We start from the raw sequence: 12,489 nt of genomic DNA, 5'->3' as shown, positions 1-12,489 counted from the left end.
TTTTATTGGCTATGCTAAGAGAAATGTTTCTTCAACATGCAGGCACACAAATGATGATGAGAATTAAATCACTAGAATAAAATGTAAACTATAATGTTCTGTTAGCTTTTTAGTGCAATGTCTTTAAAAAACAATTTCAAGGCCCAATATAATACTATGTACAGTGACTGAAATGTCAACAGTACACCAGATTGTGGCTCAAATCTTTCCAGCTGGGCTCTTCCCAAATTGTCCTTGGCCATGGGAATTGTGGTAAATGAAATAAATATGGCGAGCACTACAGAGTTTGCCCCAAAGTCTGAATTGCAAGCCTTAATTCCCATATCTAAGTTAAAGAGGCACAGCTGCACAAGAAAAGAGCATGTGTGATAATGCTGTGAAATACTGCAGCTTACAGTGTGTGCTTTGGTGACATTTTGTTTGAGTTATATCAGCATAAATTCATCTGAAAAAGAAAAAAAAAACCCTGAACAATATGGTCTGGGAGGCTGCTGAGCTGGCATACTCTGTGTGTAGACTCCCACTTTTACAAACGAGGTCAGGGACTTCAGAAGAAGAGAGTAATAGAGTGAGAGTAAGAAGAAGCTGGAAGACTTTTCAACAAACATGGTGCATCCGGGGTTAAGTGGATCAATGCCATGGACGGGTATCATTTATTTCTATATCACTTTTTGTGAGGGAAGACTTAATTGCTACTGCTACTACTTGTAGCTTTTGAAAGGCAGTTTAAGCTAGCAGGAAGAGGTGGAGTTTCAAATTTGTGTTGTAATGCGTGCATATGTGTTGTTGTGTTTTGTGCTTTAATGTATGTACATTTATTCTTGAGTCTTGTGCAGCATTTTCTTGTATTTTACGGTTAAGTTTGATGTATTTTAAAAGCCCCTCTAGGGACAGGCATTGCAAACTAACTTAAACTATAAATGCTGTGGTATGTGGCATAAGTTCATGCTATATACTTGTCCCTGTACAAATAAACATTAAATAAACTTGCTCAAGAATGTGTCAAGCTGTAAGGATTGTATTTACACCTGGCTTGGATCTCATTCCTATCACGTTGCGTTTGCTTGCATTTATGTCTTGTATTAACATGCATTTTTCCTGTGGATGTATAAAGAGAGCTGGAGCCACTCAGCCTTGCTGCCGGTTTCCACCAGTGGCCACTCACGTGTGGTATTGCAATAAAAAAAAAAAAAAAATCCCCTGTGGCCTAAAAAGCATTTTCCCGGTAGACCACCATTAGAAGAGACATCTGTAAAACCTTTGACAGGACACCTCGAACTACAAACAAGGTCAGTGATTACTGTTTGTGTTTTTATACCTGCTGGTTTTATATCACCTTTCCAGAAATGCACCCGGAGAGCAATTTTGTGAGTGAATGGGCGCCACCTTGGAGTCTGGTATGCAGTTCCTATAATATAGACACGTTTTTCCTTATCCAGACAAGATATCCAGATACAGATCACATGTTGATGCCGTGTGTAAAAGGGGGCTAAATGTCCCCAATGTCAAGAATGAATCTCCATAATCACTATCAATAAATAGAATACGTTGTGCATATACACTAAGCTCGCTGTTTCATTTGCTTTAGGAAATTCAAAAGAGACAAACAGCTGGACTACAGGCTGATGCTATTAGGAAACAAGTTAACAAAACCACTTCCAGAGGGTCTACAGACATGTGAGTTCATACTGGTTGGCAATCTGGCCTTAATATTGTCAAACCAAAAACTCAAACTGACATAGGGAGCTGCTCAAAAGAAAGCTGTTGCTGCTCTCTGTGCTTTCTGTCCCTCTTTGTTAGCATGATTGTTTCCATGGTTGAATAATACAAAATGCCTAATTAACACAGGGTACCTATAGCTTGTCTTTGCTGTCAGATTTGTAAAGACAGTAGCTGTGGTACAAGCATTATAGCTGCACTGTACCTTCATATGAAATCATGATGTAGACGGCTCTCAGCTCTGCTGTTTATGTAATATACAGACTGGGACAACGGAACCAACAGCAGACTTGTTATCAGCAATCCCTCCAGTATTCTTTATCTGAAAAAAGAAAAAAAAAAGACATTTCAGAGTAGTCCCTTTTCACACTGCTGACTCAGGACGGAAAGAATGTTTTCCTGTCAGACCAAGACTGAGGAGCAGGTTGAACCTAAGTTTTACTGCTGTCCGATTAAAGTGAAACAGCATGAAGTGGAAAAAAAGTAAATGGAGATTAGAAGGTGGCAAAAAGATGCCTTGAAACAGTTTATTTAATTTGCTTTTTTTTACATTAGTTTTTTACATTCTGGACCAAATAATGGTGACGATTTCTACCAGTAAACACAGTACCAGTAAACAGAACCTAATCTGTTATTCTTATAGTATCAAACACACTAATTGTCTTAAGTATGTGATAGACGTCTTGGCAGGTACTCAAGAAACATCAAACATGAAATCTGACTACTCTTATTAGGAGTCACTCGTACATCTTTTAGCTGTTTGTGGTAGACACATAGAATTGACCCAAATAAAAAGCTGGATTTGAAGGGTCCAAAGCACCATATTGGACAAAACAAGGTGGTGACGTAAAGTATTTTCCTGCATGTTAAGCGTCTACACGCCCACCCAAGAGATGATTGTAATTGATTAAAGATCCCCTCCAGTCATGTTCTGAGACATAATAAACTGTGTCTGATATGTTTTTTTTCCACAAAAAAAGTTCAATTACCTTGTTAAAAATCCTGAAAACATCTTCTCCCTCATGTAAAAACCCAGAATCTGTTAATATGTAAATATTGTTCATTTCAAAAGTTTAACTGCTGGACACAAGATGTCTCCTACATCATTATAAAGTCCATTCTCAGTGTTTGTGCACTGGAGGCTTCAAGTTTCCATATCACACTTGTGTAAGTTGCATACTGGACCATGATGGGATCTAAACTAGTTGTGATGTCACAAATCATGTTTGTAGGTAGATACCTTAAACTCAGATTGAAGATCCTTCTGCAGATGAATGTCAAAAAAAAAAAAAACTCTGCAAATACATCATTCTGCACAGTGAAGCTCAAACATCCAACTGAAGGAACAAGAAGAAAACACATTTTTTAATGGAGGGAGACTTTAAGTCCTTAATATAATCCTTAAATACACTATGTACAAAAAGTATGTGGACCCCCGAACACCGATTGTTGAACATTTCATTCTAAAACCATGAGTATTTATACACTGTTTTAACAGGTGTGTCCACATGTTTTTTAAGAGCCTGAAAGACAAGTGAATGGTGTCATTATTCTCATTGGTGAGATTTTTTTATTGATTGTATGATAATAATGAGAGTAAACTAAATTCTCCATAATATTCTTTGTAAAGATATTTTTAGATATTTTTATTTTAAGATATTTTTAGCCATGATTCCAACACAACCTGATTAGATAAATATCTCTACTGTATTTCTACTCTCCTTCAGCCTCTAAACACTACACTACTGAACATAAGGCAGTGTTTTTGGGCATTACAAAGTCTGGGAAATGGTTAACATCATTAAAGGATAATTCCAGTTTATTTCAACTTGGGTCTTGCAGTTGGTTGTTATCACATTGCACTTAGCAGATTAGCCATATTATCTAAATGACTTCATTTGAAGATAAAACAAAGTGAATGCACCTGAAATGTTCGTAATAACCCCTTCATTGCACAGGAAAACTGTGAGTGTGCACAACTACAGCCAATATAATAGGTCAAGTTGAACAAGGAGATCAGTCTTTAAACTAAGATGGATGTTTACAACTATGGTACTAAAATTAAACCTTGTGCACACATAGCCTCTGTAGCTTCTGCAGCAGGTGACTACAGTTTTATCATGACCAATAGAAATGGTGGGTACAGCTATTATTAGCTGTAATAAATCAGAATTATCCTGATTATCCTAAACTACTTGCAAGACAATTTAAAACAGCTTTAGTGTTTAGCTACACATGTTTATTGGGTCATTTATGTTATTTGAATTACACAAACACCCTAATATGTCAAAAAAGGTTTTCAACCTTCAGTAACCTTCTGCTTAGTCTGCTCATTAACACCGTGCCATAGTCTTTTCTCCATTTTCATAGCAAACTCTACACATACTTTACGGGCATCAGACTAAAACCATCTGTCACCTCTCAGAGAATCTCAAGAATGCAGACAGAAAAGACTCTTCTTATCACAATATGTTTTTAGTCTTATTCTCTCAGTTTGGATATCCAGCTGAATTCCTCTTGTGACGATGCTGTTACCTTAACTGGAGGTCAAGGGCCTTGAGGAGTCACAGTCACTCACTCTGGATAAGATACAATCTCTTACCCTCATTGCTAATAGTTTTCAGACTTTGGGGTAAACATGTTTGGGTTAAATGTGCATTTGTGGTTTTGTTTGCCGGTACAAAGAAGACGGCATATAATCAGTGAGTTCTGTTCTGTGTTTATTGTTTGGAAGCCTAAATGGGAACTTTAACATGCAGATAATTTGACTAGAATAATGGACAATGAATGTAGAACTCATTTGTGGAAAGAGACTTCATAACAGACTATTAAAATAATTTCTGACATTCTGCAGTTAGGTGTGTTTCATGGAGCATATACAATTTGAAAAAGTGCACATCGTAAACTGATGTAATTGACATGATTGTGACCAGTTACCACTAATATACTGTTCTGCATAGTAAACAGTTTCATTCTCAGATACCAGGAAAAACCTATTGTACTCTTATGTGTTGTGTGTCATATTGTTCTCTTAATATTAGCTGGTGAGAAGGATTATTTTATTTTAGTGGCCAGTCCTTCCACATTTTTATCAACACAATGTGCAACTGGGACCTTTGTGCTTTGGCCTTGGTCTTGTCATGTGTGTTAGCATGCTGCTCCATCGTTATGTAATATGATTGACATAATCCAACACAACTCCGGAAATCTGACCAAATTCCAAGATTTGACTGTGTCGACACTTTGCACAACAGCCACAGCAGCAACCCAATGCATGACAGTAAAACACATTGTATTGCATCTTTGGTAACGCTTTATTTTTTCAGAATAATTTGCAGGTATTTTATGGGTAATTTTTAGGACATTTTACAGAAAGGTGGTGCAATTTAGTACAAATTATAAGAAAAATGGAAAAAGAAGTTTAGCTGGTTTAGTTGTAGTTCCATATGTAGTTGTTAATTTGCAAAAAATCTTAATAAATTAGAATCTTAACAATTATTTAACGGACAAAAAATACTTAGTTTTCAATGTGCAATTTTGTGTGTCAAACATGATCTTTATTAGATTTCTATTAACAATTTCTGTAACACTTTATTTTACAGATCCCTTACTCTCCTACTAATTTCCAGGACATTTAAAAAAATCCTAAAAGTAGCTGCTTTGAAAGGGTTATGTCATTTGGTAACATATAGGAAATAAATTCATTAAAGTGTTTTAAGGAAGACTCTAATATGCCATTTCTAATACAAAGTATTTTTTGTCAGTTAAAGAATTGTTATGAGTCTATATTGAGTAGGTATTTTTCAACTTAACCAATTAAACATTTTCTTTCTGTTTTTCCTTCTAATATGTACCAAAAAGCACCACCCTTTCTGTAAAATGTCCTAGAAATTAACCACTAAATACCTGCCATGGAAAATTAGATAGAACATTTGCAGGAACTTGGTCTGTACATTGTTTCTTTGGTCCAGCACCTGTTTTAAAGTTTTTTGGATGTGCACATCTGCCACACATTTTTCGACAGGAATTTGGTATAAATTTAAAGGACCTGTAAAATGAATGGTTACAATATCTTTTTAAGAAAGCTGCAGGATGTTTCCTAGAGAAAATCTCTTGAAAAGGCTATGAAGTGAATATATATCTAAAGAAGTGAATATATATCTAAATGTATATATGTATATCTGTATATATGTACATGCACATGTCTTGAAATATGACACAAATACAATGGGGCCAGCCACGATAGCAGGACCCTAAAACTGAGGCAGCTAAATGGAATTCAGTCATCATTAATTTCATCATTCACACCTATGCTGACTATGACATGTCAAAATGTCTTCTGTGAGAAAGGTCTGTTGTAACTGGGCTACTTTCTTTATTAAATCAAGAGAATCCGTGTTAGGAAAAGTCTTTTAGTTTTGTTGGAGTTGGATATGTGTTGTTAGAGACTCGAGGGTCAACACTGATGTAACACATGTGCGAGCAAGTCAGATTTTTAATTAAAAACTGATGCGAATCACCTCTGGGATGCCAGGAGAGTGTTGTGTACATGTTGCACTACACCAAGACTATCCCAAATGGGTAAATTGTTTGATTTGATGTTCTGGACTGTGTAACTTGGAACTTTCCCATCGACCCTTTTACCCGTAAAATAAAACCTGAAACTACATCTGCCAGAAGCCTGAAGAGGCCTACTGTCACCCATCCTACAATCACCTCCAGCCTCAGAGGATGTGAAGTAAGTAAAACCTGTTCCCCCGAACCAACAGAAGACACTCACGAGGGACAAACATCCTCATGAAACTTGCAATATTTAAGTGGAAGGTCAGCCATGTTCTGCAGTAACATTTTGTACAGTAATACCAGTGTTGTTCAATACGCTGTAGATAACAATCAGCTTGGATTCAAACCTAAATTAGATGTGTTACAATTATTTGTTGTGTCAACATAGGGCATTGCTGTTTGCATTTTACACAAGGCGATTACGTTTTTGTAAAAGAAAAAAAAAACAGGCAAAGGCACAGGAAAATAGTGGATAATATGATGTTTCTCATTGGCAAATAGGTTTCTGAGCATTCTCCACAACTTACTGAAATTTGACTTCAGACTTTAAACTTATTTAATCACAAGATTAATTATAGTCTTGTAACTAGTCTTGTTTTGTGACTATCTGTCTGTGTGTCTATGAGAACCATGAGGACCCTGTTGACCCTGCAGTCACCACAAAATTTAGTGCTGGGCGAACATTCAAAACATTTTAGGGGACAAAATGGGGGGAGGAGGGAAATCCAGGAGTTAAGTATCTCTCAGTCCTTCTGTTCCCTCAGTTCTTCTTGTCCTTTCATGTTAGATGTTTAACTTGGCAGGGTACAACATTTACCAGTCCAGGGGGATTTGTGGACTGTATGCTTAGCATTTAGCCGGACCATGAATGGGCAATAGCGGACAAGCACGTTGGGTGATGGCACACGATGTCCGGTTTAGGCCAAAAGAGACAGTGGAAGAAGGAAGAGATGAGTCTGGTGGTTTCTACTGTGACTCAGGAGCTGCAGATAGTGGGAGTGCGTTTACAGCTCTGCTGCTCAATGTGAAAGTCATTACAGGCCCCTGACTTTTATGGCTCTTGTGGAAAGATGCAGAGCCAGCGGTATGAGTCATCGATGGGACGACAGCATGTGTGCTGCTACAGCAGTAAAAAATCCTTACTCCTTCCCCCACCCCTTGTTTTTTTGGCCGCATACAGTAGAAAGCTACCAGGGCTGGAACAGAGCTCCCACGCTCTTAGTTTAATCTTGCCAAGTTCATCAGTTGGAAAGTAGTCGAGCAAACCACAACTACATGATCATTCACCAAGAGGATCACTTCAGTTATAAGGCCACATTAAATGATCTTTTGCTTGGGTTTCCTCACATCAAAACACAGTTTGAACCCCCAATTATTATTTCACTCATCTTCAAAAAAGTCCATTCAAATGAAACCAATGGTCGTTGGTTTTCAAATTCTCTCCAAACTTGTTCTGTAAAACCACACGGTCTTTCAAAGATGTCTTTGAACAGTTTCATTTTGTGGCAGAAAGCTCAGCAACGGTCTTTCCTCTAACAATGTTTACGCTGGCACCAACATGGCCCTATATGAATCATCAGCTTGTGGAAACACAATCACTGGTTTGGTAAAGGCACCATATGGTAGAGCCAAAGGACCCTGTTCAGTGAGATGGAAGCAATGAGAGCCCCTCTCGTCTCTACGGCTCCGGATAATTTTACGCTGTCACAGAGTGGATAAGAAAATGTTGCACACAAGGCTGAAATCATTCCTGTTTGTTAGAAAGAAGTAAATATAAAGGCTTTCAGTGGCAGGGGGAACAGAACAGCTTTCCAGTTGAGGAAGTTTGCAACCAGAGCAGAGATTCAGTCTGCTTTCATTTTGTATTAGCTGTGCAGTCATTTTACAGGCAATTAGAATACACAAGCTCGTATTTGATTGCTTATAAACATTATTTTCTATCATACATATAGATGTCAGCAAGCATTCATTAAGATGCAAGTATGGCAAAAAGTGCAATGATTCTGGCAATTATCTTGTTGAACAAAATGTGTGCATATTAAGAGTATTCATCTACGTAAGAGCTTATTTTCTTTATTTGCCTTTAGGACTGGTTGATATATCAAATTTTAATTTATCTTAATTGAATGTTAATTTGAATTTTTGTTTTTGCATGATGTGTAAAATGTCTAAATTGTGAAAATTTAGTTATTTCAATAAGCACAAAGCAGTTTTTAGTCAAAAGGAAACATAGATGGTAGACGTCTACATTATCTGTTTTGAGTCCCAACAGTCCTGTAAGCTGTGATGTGATTAGTTACACTACATGTGCACGTGCTGCAATTTATGGGTCTGTGGTGACTCCAGCTGTCTCTGGCTATCTCGTAGTGTATTTCACAGTCACATGTACGAGATGGACAGACTGAAAATGATTCTGCACACTGATCTGTGCTCTCAGTTTGTGTTTGTTGATGAAGTATTATCTCTGTAACTAAAACATTGAGAGTCGATTGGACAGTTTCTACATTCTACTTTGTACAGTTTTTCCCTACCTGCCGAGTAACTAATGCTAGCAGGCAGCAGTCTACAGATATCAGGCTGATATCTTGTAAAGACACAAACAACAGCAAATCAATTAGTGAGCAGACATTTCTGCTCTGTCTGTGCTGAAACTGATTATTAAGCTGGATGCCCCTTAGCTGAAGCATCTGGTCCTGACAATCAACAGCTGTGTGGGATAACCTGTATTTTATGTGTAATGATGACAGTCTCGCAGGTGGTGCAGGTCTTTTGCTCAACTGTCTGGAAAAAAAAACAACAAAAAAACAAACCCTTATCCCCCCTGGCTTATTATGTGAAACCAAGCATACTAAGCTTATTGGTCCAGATTATCTAGAGACAGCCCAGACGATAGATGCAATAAATTCCTGTATCCACACGTGTCCAATATGTTTATAGAGAAAGGTTTGAAAAAGGGGAAAAGAGCCTGAGAGAAATTGTTCTATTAAATAAATCGTGGTCACAGTAATAATTCAGAAACATGGGAAGATAATAAGTGAAATGGAAGCGTGATTTAGTTTGGATAAAAAGGGAGGTGAGGAGGATTCCTGATCCTTCACATGCACTTTATGACTCATTCGTCACTTTGCGGAAACCGAAATAATGATTTGCTCTGTTTAATGGTGCTGAGGCTGAGGTTATTTGTTTTAATTCATATAGTGCTGGGCGGTTGCATGTTGGAATCCAGGGGGTGGTTTGCTTTGGCATGGGCTGAATGCCTGGGCAGTGTACCACAGTGGGCTGCTGTTAGTCACTTTTTTGCTTAGTGCGGAAATTATGACACAGAATTGCCAGTTGCTGTGGCTCTGATTTCTGTTGTACATGTTTTTTACTCTCTTTGCTGAGTTACTCTACTTTTTAATGGTGGATACATTTAAGTAAGATGGAAGCGTGTCTGCTGGGTTTTACCACTTGCAAACTTTGACCAAAAACAGCCCTGTGTTAATAAAAACACAAGGTCTGGGTTAGCAATGACATGCTGCTTCAGGTACCAGTGAGACGATGAAATGCAAAGCAAGATCAGTTTGACCAATAGATTTGTGAGTCTGAAGGCTTACTGCACAGTGGGTTTTAAGACTTTTGGAGTCTACAACTCTGGAAAGTTATCACAAACAGTAAAATTCGGCTGTTCCCTTTAAAAGTAATGTGACACTAACACTATGTCAACCAAGCGGCAACGACTTGAGGCTGAAGCCAATGTGGAAATACCCTTAAAGTGCAATGCCACCAACAGCCTCTAGATGCTCCAATTGACTCCCATTCAAAAAGCTTCTATCCAGAAATACAATTCAATGAGTCATTATAGTCTCAATTGCAAAATTCAGGCCCTCCAATAAGTGTGCTGGTGGTCATTTTGGAAATTATTGCTCCGTTAATAAGATTTGAAGACTTTTAATAGCTTTGATTTCCGTTGAGTGGGCGTTGATTGACAGCTGTGATTGACAGTTGGCTCACCTGCTGCTCTTATATGACTATTGTCGTAATATTTCTGTAAGCTTAATGTTACTTGATTTCAATACCTCTCCTGTTAGCAGGGTAGGGTTAGGTTTGCTGAATCAACCCAGTGGCCTTATTGAAATGTGTTTTTCAATGCAGTGATCAACCTGAACATGGCTCAGACTAATCATAAGCCTGTGAATCTGATCTATATGGAAGAATAGAATAGAATCCAGGAAAGTTTCCCAAAAGACTTTGAAAATGATAAATTGGTACTGTATACTCTCTGTTTTGCTCATTACAGTACTGGCTTGTGGAGCAGTGATGACTGCATCAGTTGGCAATTCTCTCTATCAGCTTTACCATACTTAATCAATTTGCACAGCTTAATGTGCCATCTGAGCTCACAATGAACACAGGGAATGTTTTGTTGTGATGGATTTACACACGGGCATGGAAAATGCTGCAGAGGCAAGTGTGTTACTGATCAGTTCTGTCACTGTACTGAGTTTGAGTCTTTGTTAGTATATAAGATGGATTTGCATTTGCGTAGATGTGATGAAAGCTGTTCCGCTCATTGGCAAGCTACATACAGCTGTTTAAATCATTAACACATCAGCCCAAAATTCCCACCCTCAGAGAGACAGAGAAAGAAGTGGTGTAAATATATCACGTGTTACCACTAATTGTGAGCTGTTGTTTTCAATTTTGGATTTGAATAATTGTCCTCTAGTGTAATCTTATAACAAGATTGAACTCTATGTGATGTGGGACACTCGAAACACTGAGTTGCGCATTAACAAAAGACTCAAGCACAAAGTGTTCAAAACCAGAATGACCAAATCAGAGTGTGATGATTTTCATGTTTATTCATTTAATTATGTGTAGTGACAGGCCATATGTCAGAAATTATTCTATCTGCTCATTATAGTTATTTATATATACACCACATGGACAGAAGTTTGTGGACACCCAAACATTCCACCTATGTGTTTTGTTAATCAAATCAAGGGTAAATTAACTACTGTATATGAGGAGCATTCTGCATCTTTATGCAAATCATCAGACCCTGCATACATCTGTAACACTGAACATAAGAGTATTCTAACATAAGCATAAAGCATACATACATATGTACATAATACCATTGTCTGTTCATGTCCATTATAACTATTAAAAAGTTATATTAACTATTAAAAAAGTTTTTTTTTTGCTCATCTAGTCCTTAAAGTCTCTCATCCCTCATCTTTGGCCCAAAAAGAACATAACTGTAATACACATGCATGGAAAAAAAACCCCATATGTAATTGTTGAACATGTGATTCCAAACTGATGGGTATTAATTGGTTGGCCTATATTTTTGAAGCCGGCTGCAGAGATTTGTTCCCATTCAGCCACAAAAGCATCAGTGCATCTGTCCCATCATCAGTCAACCACTGATGCTGGGTGATGAGCCCCGACTTGTTATAGTTCATCCCAAAGGTGTTGGGCTCTGTGCGGGCCAGTCTGTTTCTTCCATACTAAACTGGGAAATCCATATGGACCTGACTTCATACACTGGAGAGGAGACATTGTTATGTTAAAGCAGGAAAGGATCCTCCCCAAATGCTGCCACAATGTTGGAAGTATGCTTTCATACACTATGTCCTTTATTTAACGAGGTAAAAGTCTCATTGAGATTAAAATCTCTTTTTAAACAGTGACTTGACCAAGACAGCAGCATAAACATTGTTGTAACATTGCAGGAAGGAATATATGCAGATATCCATATGTTGGGAATCTCACAGTTGGAGGAAGTAAGTAAGTGACTATTTATATAGCACCTTTCAAGAGCACAGACATCACAAAGTGCTTCACAGAGGAGATAAAGCAAAAGAAATACAGGGTAAGATTATATCATAATACTCATAATAATATGAGTCAGAGGTTCTGCTAAAAAAGTCCACAGCTAACTTGAGAAAGTAAGGATCAAGCTTGTCAGACCCTGCGGATTTGTTATCCAGTTGCTTTAAAGGCTCTATGGACCTCTATCGCATCAAGAGAAGTAAACCACAGAATGGTTGAACCACAGAATTAATGGAGGGTGAAACGTAGGCTTTTTTGGATCTAAAACAGTAAAGACTCAAATAAAGAATCTGAAGAAACAAAATAATCATTAAAGCCGTTAAGAATGACTGATGTATCAGGTAGAGCACATGAGTCTTTTACAATGCAGGCTGGCAACTCATTCGT

This window comes from Thunnus thynnus, chromosome 11 (genome assembly GCF_963924715.1).
Source record: "Thunnus thynnus chromosome 11, fThuThy2.1, whole genome shotgun sequence".
Classification (NCBI taxonomy): domain Eukaryota; kingdom Metazoa; phylum Chordata; class Actinopteri; order Scombriformes; family Scombridae; genus Thunnus; species Thunnus thynnus.
This window is presented reverse-complemented; position numbering follows the sequence as displayed.